We start from the raw sequence: 11,529 nt of genomic DNA on the forward strand, positions 1-11,529 counted from the left end.
ACGTGAGATTTCTGCACAGGTCTGTTATGACTTGTTATTCTTATTTAGTCACTACATAACATAATGCAAATGGAGAGAAGTCAACAAGATGGAGTATGTATTCATTATGATTAATAGCAATTCATATGCCTTCATTAAGATAGTTTAGACTAGGTCTAGATTGCCCATGTTTACTTTAGACTACTTTACTTTAAGTTTAGCATTACTTTACTTCATCTTTTAATGATATGCAGCAGCTTTATTTTCAGTGTTACCTGCTGCAAAATGGACAACAATACATCTTGTCCTGCACTCCAATAAAATGATTAGGCCTATTACCGTCATATTATTTACATTCCACCACAAACCTTATATTTTGGTTGCTAAACCCTTATAGTTAAAACAGTGGTTCATCAAGGGGACCCCTAAATTAATAGTTAGGCTATGCATTTGGCCACAGACCCCCGGGCGGCCGGGCCCCACCTGAAAATATTTTGTGAAAGGGAGTGGGACCCCCGTTTCAAGATATATAATAATTGTTTGTGGAAAAAAAATCCTCCAAATGGTCTAAATGTTTCTGAAAATAGCAGATCTGCAAGCTCACAACTTGTGGCATAGCAATAGTGAGCTTGTACATAGGGGGTTAAAGTGGTTGAACTGAAATCCTTTTGCTGTGGACTTGTTTCCAGATACTTATCATGATACTGACCGTGATGACATGATACTGATTGTGATAGGACACTGACATGTCACTGACTGTGATACTGACGTCATAATATTATACTGACACTTATGACCTTATTGTAAAAACCTGGCTCCTCTCACCAAATTTGTCCTATTATTTTTGCATTGTAGGAATTGCTTAGACATCAGGTCTTGGAAATTATGACAGGGTGTCACATTCTCTCCAGTAAGCACCCCTGGATGTGGACTACCTGGAATTTGCATGTGCACAGGAAAATAGTTTTCATTGATATTGTATCACAGCATGTTCCGGTGTCCCAGGAGGTTAGAGAGGCATTAACACAATTGTGCACTACAGTTCAGACCATGAGAGAGTATCAACAACATCCTCCAACACCAGTCCAACTTGAAATACAGTGGGGAACTGGACGACCAAGGATCTCAATAATGAATGAGCATCCAACTCATCTACTGGAACTTGGACTGCCATAAATCCCATAGTCTGAAGACTTCAGACTATGGGATTTATGGTAAGTCTCCCATTGGCTTAGAGGCAGCCTAGCAACGAGGCAGCCAATCACCTTTTTGAGACATTTTTACCTTGTGCTGGTTTCACAAATGCTTTGAGAAAATCCACAAGTGCCTGGAGTCACAAATGCATTGAGAAAATCCACAAATCATCAACTCTGACACACAGAGTTGATGATTTACAAATGATATTTTATGATAAATGCGCCTGCAAGTATATATTTTTTTACAAATTGTCATATATTTGTAAAAATGTATTTAAATGCCTTACAAGTTACATGTTTCTTTGTGGATAGGACAATACATTTGTGAAAATTATCATAAAAAAGCGTGACGTTTGTCTCAAAATGATTCAACAGGAAAAAGGAATGCCAAATGCAGATTTACAATTCACACGCAGATTTGAGGATTTACAAATGGTATTTTAGGATAAACGCACACACAAATCTATATATTTTTTGTAAAAATACGAAATACATTTGTAAATCGTGGAAAAACATTTGCAAATCTTGTAAACACATTTGTAAATCTTGGAACATTTGTAAAAACATTTGAGACAAATTTCTCCCCATAAGAGAGAGAGAGAGAGAGAGAGAGAGAGAGAGAGAGAGAGAGAGAAAGAGAGAGAGAGAGAGAGAGAGAGAGAGAGAGGGGAGTTGCACCACTTGGTTCACACAGGTGTGATTTTTTATTAGTAAAGCAGTACCTCTGGAAATAAGATTTTAGAATGCTGGGTTCAAATTCCATGTATAAATTCACAGAATCTCTGAGAATATCGGTCACATATCTGATCATAGCATTATAATTAATGATGGGAGATTAATCGGCAAACACATCGGTATCGGATGATTTGAGTTGTTTTTAGATTAATCGCCAATGGTTCGATTAATCAATCAGACCGATTAATTAATCAGTCTGTCTTTACAGATAAACAAGCCCAAAGTAACAGTTAAAACAGATCTACAAGCTCACACAATATTAAATATAGGAGGTATTTAAGTTAAATCTGACTTGCCTAAGCCTGCAGTGCAGATACCCTGTTACATGTATTTTTCAGAATGGACAAATTATTTAAAAAATTCAATACAGACTATGAAAGTTATATAATACCAGTGTTACCATGTTACCAGTGTTTCCCCTAGGGGAAAGTCTACTTTAACACTCTACTGTTAAAGTAGACTTTTTCAGTAGACAAAGTCTACTGTTAAAGTATGCATTACTTTTTTCTTCCTCCAGTGCGTGTATTTTCTGTCTAAAACCTAAAAAACTAAAAGAAATGTTCTAGTGTTCTAGTGCCATGATAATGTTCCACCTCCATTTTAATAACTAGATGCTTTCTTCAAAATTAGATTAGTAGACGTAAACTGGTAGAGGTTGCATCCTCGTTCCACTGCAATTGTGCTTGCTTATATTTATGGAAAACAATAATTTCAGTGTAAAATAAGCGTAAAATTCAGTGTTCAGGGTAAAAAAAAAGATGGGCTCACAGCCATAATTTAAGACATTACTGATTCTGTCATTTAGCATCACATAAAAAAAAATAGAGAGAATCTCTGTCATATGCTGAAAAATATATAATATTAAATCCTGCCCTCCGGAAAGAGGATGGATAAATAAATAGTTCGAATAGAATTTGGACATTTGTTTTTATTACCATTAATCGAAAGACATACAATGTACTCTGCACACTAAAGTCGTATGTTAATTTAACAAATTGTAACTCAGAGCGCACTGAAAACGGGCCACAAGGGTCCATTTGGTTACACCCACTCCTAGAGCCAGACCAACACACACCATCACGAGAAATTAGCATGTAAAGCGCAAAAAAGGAAGAGGGGAAAATAGACAACCAAACTAGGACATAATATTGGCCTAAATGGCATATTAAAAAAAAGCTAACAAGGATTAAACAAAGGATTGTACATTGTGCACCATTAGTGTCAATAAGAGACAGCACCAGTATGAAAATAATAATAATGTCTTGCACACAAGGCGTTTTTCCTACATTAATGCTCCCATCCTTCTTATCCATAAATGGAAGGCAAATACATTCAAAAGTCAAACAGAGCAAGGGAGGAGAGGGAAATAAAGGGCGGATATTCTCTGTGGTCCTGTGGAGACTGGAGAATATCCGTAATGCCACGGTTCAGTTGAATGAATAAATCATAAGGCATAACAAGCCAGTTCATAAACCAGTCGGTCATATCGATTAAATGAAGTTAATCGATAGGGTGAAACTCCCCATGGCATCTGCTCTGCTGTCAGCCAACTTCCAACCAAGGTTATAATAGTTCATTTTGAATATTGTTTCCCCGAATTCATTTAGTTACAATTCGTTTTTAGTTAGTTTATAGTTTTAGTTCTTTATATTTCAAATCAATACATGCATAACATCCCTAAAACCTTTTAAATGAATGAAGACTGAAGCGTTATTCAGTCTGGATTTTCGGTGGCGAGGTGACCACCGAACTACAACATGACGTCACGAGCCGCGGTGAAGAGCAAACCACCGCCCCAGCCCTTCTCTCTGTTTTTACTCACCACCGCTCAACGTTATTTCAGCTCCGGTGGTCACCTCACCACCGGAGTGGTGGTCACCTCACCACCGAAAATCCAGACTATGAATGAGCCTTAAGGGAATTGTGTCTATAATTTCAGTTTGTTGTTTCCAACAGGCCAAAGACATGTTTTGCACGTCCGTCCTTCCATCTGTGTTTAGTGTCACAGTGTGTACAGCTAATCTGTACAAATCTTCCAGAACGGTCTGTTATAGCGCGACCATGAGGCATGATTTCACATTGTTACCTACTACAACTCTCGAATCTGCCATGCAAAAGATTATTGCTCTCGAGTCTCTGCATATGGCCATGACCTGACCTGGTGACCTCGAGGAATACTTATAGTAGTTTTAGTTTGTTTTGCTTTGTAAACACAGTTTCAGTTATTGGTTTTATTTTAAATCATTTTATTATAGTTTAAAATTTTCAGTAAACAAAAAACTATATATTCTTAATTTGATTTTAGTTTCAGTTATTTTGCTTTTTTGTATGCATTCTCACGTGTTTTTTCAGATTACCAATTTGACTAAAGCTTTTGTTACAAACTGTACATACAAAAGGCTTTTCTCCTGTATGAATCATCATGTGGGATTTTAGATTTGATTTTAACCTAAAGCTTTTGTTACAAACTGTACATACAAAGGGCTTTTTTCCTGTATGAATCCTCATGTGGGATTTTAGATTTGATTTTAGCCTAAAGCTTTTGTTACAAACTGTACATACAAAGGGCTTTTTTCCTGTATGAATCCTCATGTGTGTTTGCAGATCTTTTTTTCGAGTACAGCTTTTGTTACAAACTGTACAAACAAAGGGCGTTTCGCCAGTATGAATCATCATGTGTGCTTTCAGACACGGTTTGTATGTAAAGCCTTTGTTACAAACTGTACATACAAAGGGCTTTTCTCCTGTATGAATCCTCATGTGTGTTTGCAGATGTTGATTTCGCCTAAAGCTTTTGTTACAAACTGTACAAACAAAGGGCGTTTCGCCAGTATGAATCATCATGTGTAATTTCAGAGAAGGTTTGTGTGTAAAGCCTTTGTTACAAACTTTACATACAAAGGGCTTTTCTCCGGTATGAATCCTCATGTGTGTTTGCAGATCTGGATTTCCCTTAAAGCTTTTGTTACAAACTGTACAGACAAAGGGCGTTTCGCCAGAATGAATCAGCATGTGTGCGTTCAGACAATATTTGTGTGTAAAGCCTTTGTTACAAACTGTACAAACAAATGGCCTTTCGCCTGTATGAATAACCATGTGTTCTGCCAGAACACTCATGCCACCAAAGACTATACCACACTCTGTACTACCTCTCATGTATGGCTTTTGTTTAAATGATTTCAGGTTCTGGGACAGGTTGCTATAAGACAATTTGTGTCCTTCCACAGGTTGTGTGTTGCATGATTTCAGTGTGTCCAAAATGGACTCATCATCCGTGGTTTCCCAGTCATCACTGTTATAAGTATAAGAACCGTGTAAACACAAGAGCTGCTCATCACTAGTTGGTTGTGATGTTCCACAGTCCTCTACATCAGCTTGTGTTTCCATGTGTTCAGTTGAGGTGCTGGCTAGAGGCTCTGTCTTACTGTTTTCATCGTCATCTTCACTTTTCACTGCTAGTAATGTCAACGATAATCCTGCAGCGTCCTCTGGTCTTAGAAGTACATCTGGCTCAATCTGTGGAGTTTCTATTTTCACCTGGACCAGTATGGAGCTATTCTCCTCAGGTTCATGTTTAATCTGTGGAGTTTCTATTTTCACCTGGACCAGACTAGAGTTGCTCTCCTCCTGTTCATCTTTAATCTGAGAAGGTTCTATTTTCACCTGGACCAGTATGGAGCTATTCTCCTCAGGTTCATCTTTAATCTGTGGAGGTTCTATGTTCACCTGGACCAGTCTGGAGCTGTTCTCCTCAGGTTCATCTTTAATCTGTGGAGGTTCTATTTTCACCTGGACCAGTCTGGAGCTATTCTCCTCAGGTTCATGTTTAATCTGTGGAGGTTCTATTTTCACCTGGATCAGACTGGAGCTGCTCTCCTCCTGTCCTTCTTTAATCTGTGGAGGTTCTATTTTCACCTGGATCAGACTGGAGCTGCTCTCCTCCTGTCCTTCTTTAATCTGTGGAGGTTCTAGTTTCACCAGACTACTGCTGCTGCTCTCTTGGCGATCAGGGGAAGACTCCTCTTTACACACACCAGGAAGGATTTGGAGATCTAGAACATGGAGAGAAATGGTAAATTGTGCATTTATATGGCGCATTTATCTATAGCGCTTTACATTCTTACACCGATGGCGGAGGGAAACACGCAAGGCGCAAGGCACTCAAGAGACTGATGTTCTCTTATTGTAGTCTTAAAGCAGCATTCAGTGATTTGGGTGATTTTGAAAACCCCCCGGTCCGCCCCGATAACAACATGTGCACATGCATGCACTACAGTGGGGGACACGCGACAGGCCAGCAGCACATACACAAAGGCCTGCCCCCGCTTGATCATGATTGGCGGAAGGCTGGGCCACCTAGCCAAAAACGAAACCTACGGTTCTTTGACCCCCAGGGGTTAACTGGGGACAGGAAGGAACTCCTTATTATGGTCAGCACACTCTATAGTAGGGAGGATTATCACAACAAAACAAAAAAATAAGTGATATTTGTCAACAGAGTTAATTGGAATTTGTTTCAGTGCTCTAAAAACAGACAAACATCACATATTCATACAGTAGAAAAAGATACAAAAGTACAAGCATCATATGAGGACCAATTGATAAGAAAGAAAAAACGTTACAATTCTGTGAAGTGCAAGTGAAGAGGGTCGGAGTTCAGGAGGCGAACAGACTCGGGATAAGTGCTATTTTTTAAGCGTGAGGTATTGCACTTTAGAGACCGAAGTCTTTTACCTCAATCACATATTGGAACAAACTCACACAATCACAACACAAACTAGAAACATATTTGGCTCTAAACAGACAGTATACTGTGGCAGACTACCTAACCACAGTAACTGATAAAAACCTGAGAAAGACTTTGACAATGTACAGACTGAGTGATCATAGTCTGGCAATAGAGAAGGGAAGACACAGACAGACCTGGCTGCCCAGAGAGGAGAGGCTGTGCTGTCACTGTGATGACGGAGCTATAGAGACAGAGTTACACTTCTTAACACAATGTAAAAACTACACAAATATTATAGAAGAGTTCTTCCCAAAATTTGAAACAAATTTCCCAGAATTCCGAAGTATGACAGAAAGGGAAAGATTACCAGTCCTTCTGGGGGAACAGAAAGAATGTGCCGTTTTGGCTGCAAAATATGTCAATTCCTGTCACAAGAAAAGGGACAACCAGTAAGACACACATACAGTATGCCATGTTTTATTTTCTGCACCACCTGCTTTATCTTATATTATTTGTATTTATTTTTTCATGTCATTGCTATTATGTTGTTATGTTGTTTGTCATGAATGTTTGTCATATCTGTGATTGTGCTTTGGCAACAGTCATGCCAATAAAGCCTGTTGAATTGAATTTAATTGAGAGCTGGCAGGGTGGGAGGGTTTGCCAATCACCCTCTGCATCCTACGCTCGGTGCGTGTGGTGTAGATGGAGGACAGTTGGAAGGTCGTGGACGATGATTTTTGACGCAGTGCGTAGCGTACCACCCTTTCCAGCTAAACGCTTATTTCTTGATTGTTTTTCATAATGACCAGATGCGATGCAGTGTTTTGTCCTAAACAGGCTTCTGTAGAAAGGCGAACGAGCCCGCCTCTACCACTGGTTGTTGGATGTAATATCATCTTGCAGTAAGAATTTACTGTAATTGCAGTAAGAATTTACTGTAATTTCTTTATTTAAACTGAACATCTGGCTCGTGGTGGCGCTGTAACACGCTGATTTAAAAAACAATTGTGGTGGAGGTTCTTCCTTGGCGCACTGCGAGTGTGCGTGCAAAGTTTCCCAGCGGTCGGCCCTGTGGTGCTTGTAAGCATGTGGTGAAAAATGGAGAGAGAGAGAGAGAGAGCGACTCACTGCCTGTATCAGTGTGGTTGTTGTCCTCCCATGTGAAGGTGGGAGGAGCCATTACATGGTCTGTCCTCCAAAGGGCAGCAGAGCTCCGGTCTGGACTCAGGGCTGCTGAGTCTTGCTGTGTGTGCACACACACACACACACACACACACACACACACACACACACACACACACACACACACACACACACACACACGAGAGATTGTATACGTATTAGGTTGATAGTCTCAATTATTTTGGTTTTCAACCATACCTATACGTATCAAATATTTGAGTCTGTGCAAACAGACCACTACGGGGCGCTCCCAACACATTTGCACAGCTTTTTGAAATCCTATACCCATACCTAATACATTCAGAAACTAGACACCAAAAGCCAAAGCTTTTGGTGTCCCCCCCGTCAAGTCAAAACCCGGAGCCATGGATGAATTCGGACATACTGACTGCAATGAAAGCGAGAGACAAAAAATGCTCTGAACTTCTTAAATGCAAGTCCAAGCTAGCCAAGCGCTTCGACAGTGATCTCCAAACCCAACTGGGCATCCTAAAAACCCAACGTAACAAGCTAAGAAACAGTGTAACTGCCATGACCAAATCAGCCAAAATAAACTTTATCAATGATAAAGCAGAGGAAAACAAAAACAATCCTCGGGAGCTCTGGAAGCTACTAAACAACCAACTAGGCTGTGGTCAGAAACTAAAAACCAGGTTTACAAACATGAACATCAAATCGAATGACACCCTCATCACTGACAAGCTTGATGTAGCCAACTACTTAAACATCTTCTTTACAAACATTGCAACAACGCTGGTTAACAAACTGCCCTCCCACTCTGGGCGTTTTGGTGTAGAGCACATAAAAGCCTTCTACAAAATCATGTTTGTAAAGATGATTTTAAAGTGGAAATGGTAACAACTGAGGAGGTACTTAAACAATGGAGTGCACTCCAACCCCACAAGGCCACTGGCCATGACAATATTCCCTCCAAATTTCTCAGAGACTCAGCCATTCCATAGCTCCAATCATCACCCACATAGTAAACCTCTCCATCAAACAGGGACAGGTCCCCCAAGATTTTAAACTGGCCAAAGTAACCCCCCCTGCACAAGAAAGGGAGTAAATTAGAACCCGGCAACTACCGCCCTATTTCTATTCTAAGCTACATCTCGAAAGTGATGGAAAACTTGTCTATGAAAAGGTTGAAAAGTATCTTGCCACTAATAAATTAATGTACGAGTTCCAATCTGGTTTCAGAACATCCCACTCCACTGACACATGCCTCCTCTATTTGAGCGACCACATCAAACACGAGGTGGATACTGGAAAATACTGCGGCATGGTCATGCTGGACCTCCAAAAGGCTTTTGACACCGTGAACCACTCCATACTGGTTAACAAGCTAAAAGCTATTGGTTTTGTTAGCACATCAGTGAGCTGGATGCAATCCTACCTGGAGGGGAGAGAACAGATGGTGGAGGTGAACGGAACACTGTCTCCCCCCTCCTCCCAGTGAGCTGTGGCGCTCCACAAGGAAGCATACTAGGGGCTTTACTGATCCTAATATATGTAAACGACATGACATCAGCTTGTGACTGCAACTTGTTCCGTTTCGCAGATGACTCAACACTGCTGGTCTCGGACAGGAAAAACTGCAGGTTGAAAAGACCCTCAGCTCTGAACTCGGTAGAATCTGGCTCGCTGATAAACTATCCTTACACCAAAAACTGAATCCATTCTATTCGGATCAAATAGTAATCTCAGCAAGGCAGATGGCTTCTTGGGTGGGTGACAATATTATCACACGAAAAGATGAAATTAGGTTCCATCCTGGAGGCTAATCTTGATGGTGATAAAATGGGCAACAACGTAATCAAAAAAGTAAATCAAATATCAAGATTCCTTTACAGGATCTCCTCACTGGTCAGCAAAAACACCTTGAAGACCTTCGTACAAGGTTTCTTTGACTATACATGCACCTCTTGGTACCACAGCACCTCAAAGGCCCTTAAAACAAGGCTCCAGACCATCCAAAACAAACTGGTTAGGCTCCTACTTGGCCTCACACCCCGAACCCACCTCACCCCTTCCCACTTTGACAGGCTGGAATGGCTCAGTCCACAAGATTCGATACATCACCAAGATACCCATGTACCTGTCTAAATACTTCCTTAATGTTAACGAAGTCCACACCCACAACACCAGAGGGATTTTCACTCCTATGCCACCAAAATGTGGAACGCCCTACCAACAGTCATTAAGACATGTGAATCCCTTGACTCCTTCAAAACCGCTCTCAAAGGGCACCTACGGACGGCTGCAATTCGAAACTGGCCCCTCCTTTTTCCCCTCACTGTATATGTTTCTTTTCCCTTGTTACCTCCTTTATGAAGAATTCCTGTTCTGTTCTTTGACTATATAGAAGTGTCCATTTGTAGTCTCTAAATGTTTTGATGAATTGAACATGGTGGACCCTCTTGTAAACAAGTGTAATGCTTAAGTGGGTCGTCCACTCACAGTTAACAGTCTTTGTATTGAGTTTGTGCTTGAAATGTACTGTAATTCTGCAAACTGTTAATAAATATTTCAATCAATCGCCACTATATGGGACTCCCTCCGCGGTTTTGCATAACCTCCATTATCTTGTAAATCTATGCATTGCAAAGGCAGATAAAGGCAGGCAGCGCGAGGCTACAATTTATCACCCCCAATTCACTGTGAACTCCCTCCCTCATATGCGCACACACACACACACACACACAGAGAAAATCAAAGTTTTGTACCTTACTTAATGTCCCCTCAGATCAGAGGAAGGACCGTAGGGACGCGCAGCTAGCGGGGCTACAGGTATCCTTGGTCCAGTGCTATAGTTAGCAGGTTAGCAGACCCTGGTCCAGTGCTGGTTTAGTTAGCAGGTAGCCCTGGTCCAGTGCTAGAGCTAGTTAGCAGGTTAGCAGACCCTGGTCCAGTGCTAGTTAGAAGGTAGCCCTGGTCCAGTGCTAGTTAGCAGGCTAAAGCAGGGTAACTGATCAGTCCACTCACTGTTTTCATCCCACGTATCCAGAAGAACGAACTGTGTGGACTAGCTGTCCTCTTTTGTCTCTCCAAGTTGAAAACAGCACACAATGAACACAGAATTAAGATATTTTGTTGTTGTTGCTGCAAGGTTCGCAGGCCGACTCTATAGTCTAGACTGTAAACTATAGCTTAGCATTAGCGTTAGATTTATTTAAACGTGATGCACAGTATCACCAATGATATTTTCGAGGCGTGTCAGATAGGACATTTAAGGCACAATTAAAGTTACACACAGGACAGCAGGGCACAGCAGTGCAAACGTAAATATGACGAACACAGAATCTCACTGCTCCCGTCCGCCCCTCTCTCGTCCGGACTGAAACATACTACTACACTGCGAGGGTTCCCCCCTCATTTATAGCTCTATGGGGTTCACCCAGAATGTCATGGTATAATGGTAAAATAATTTATAATGGTAATAAATACAGAATAAATAATGGACCAGGTCCACGATATGACTGGTTGAAAACCACTGCTCTAGTCTACACATCCCCCCTCACTGGATGAGTTTATTTTCCCTTTTTACCTCCTTTATGAATTCCTGTTCTGTTCTTTGTCTATATAGAAGTGTCTATTTGTACGTCTCTAAATGTTTTGATGAATTGAACTTGCATGGACCCTCTTGTAAACAAGTGCAATGCTTAATTGGGTCGTCCACACAGTTAACAGTCTTTGTATTGAGTT

General features: G+C 40.8%; 1 long non-coding RNA gene across 1 annotated transcript; it reads right to left on the reverse strand.

Annotated features, from left to right (window-relative positions):
• Window positions 1-3,956: 3,956 nt before the first annotated feature.
• Window positions 3,957-11,082, reverse strand: LOC308323206. Its single transcript, XR_013964808.1, has 3 exons — window positions 10,824-11,082; window positions 7,771-7,872; window positions 3,957-5,962 (listed from the first exon to the last, which is right to left on the reverse strand). It is a non-coding gene; the product is annotated as an uncharacterized lncRNA (long non-coding RNA).
• Between the last annotated feature and the right edge of the window lie 447 nt (window positions 11,083-11,529).

Source organism: Protomyctophum bolini (assembly GCF_963924005.1).
Source record: "Protomyctophum bolini genome assembly, chromosome: 11".
Taxonomy (NCBI): domain Eukaryota; kingdom Metazoa; phylum Chordata; class Actinopteri; order Myctophiformes; family Myctophidae; genus Protomyctophum; species Protomyctophum bolini.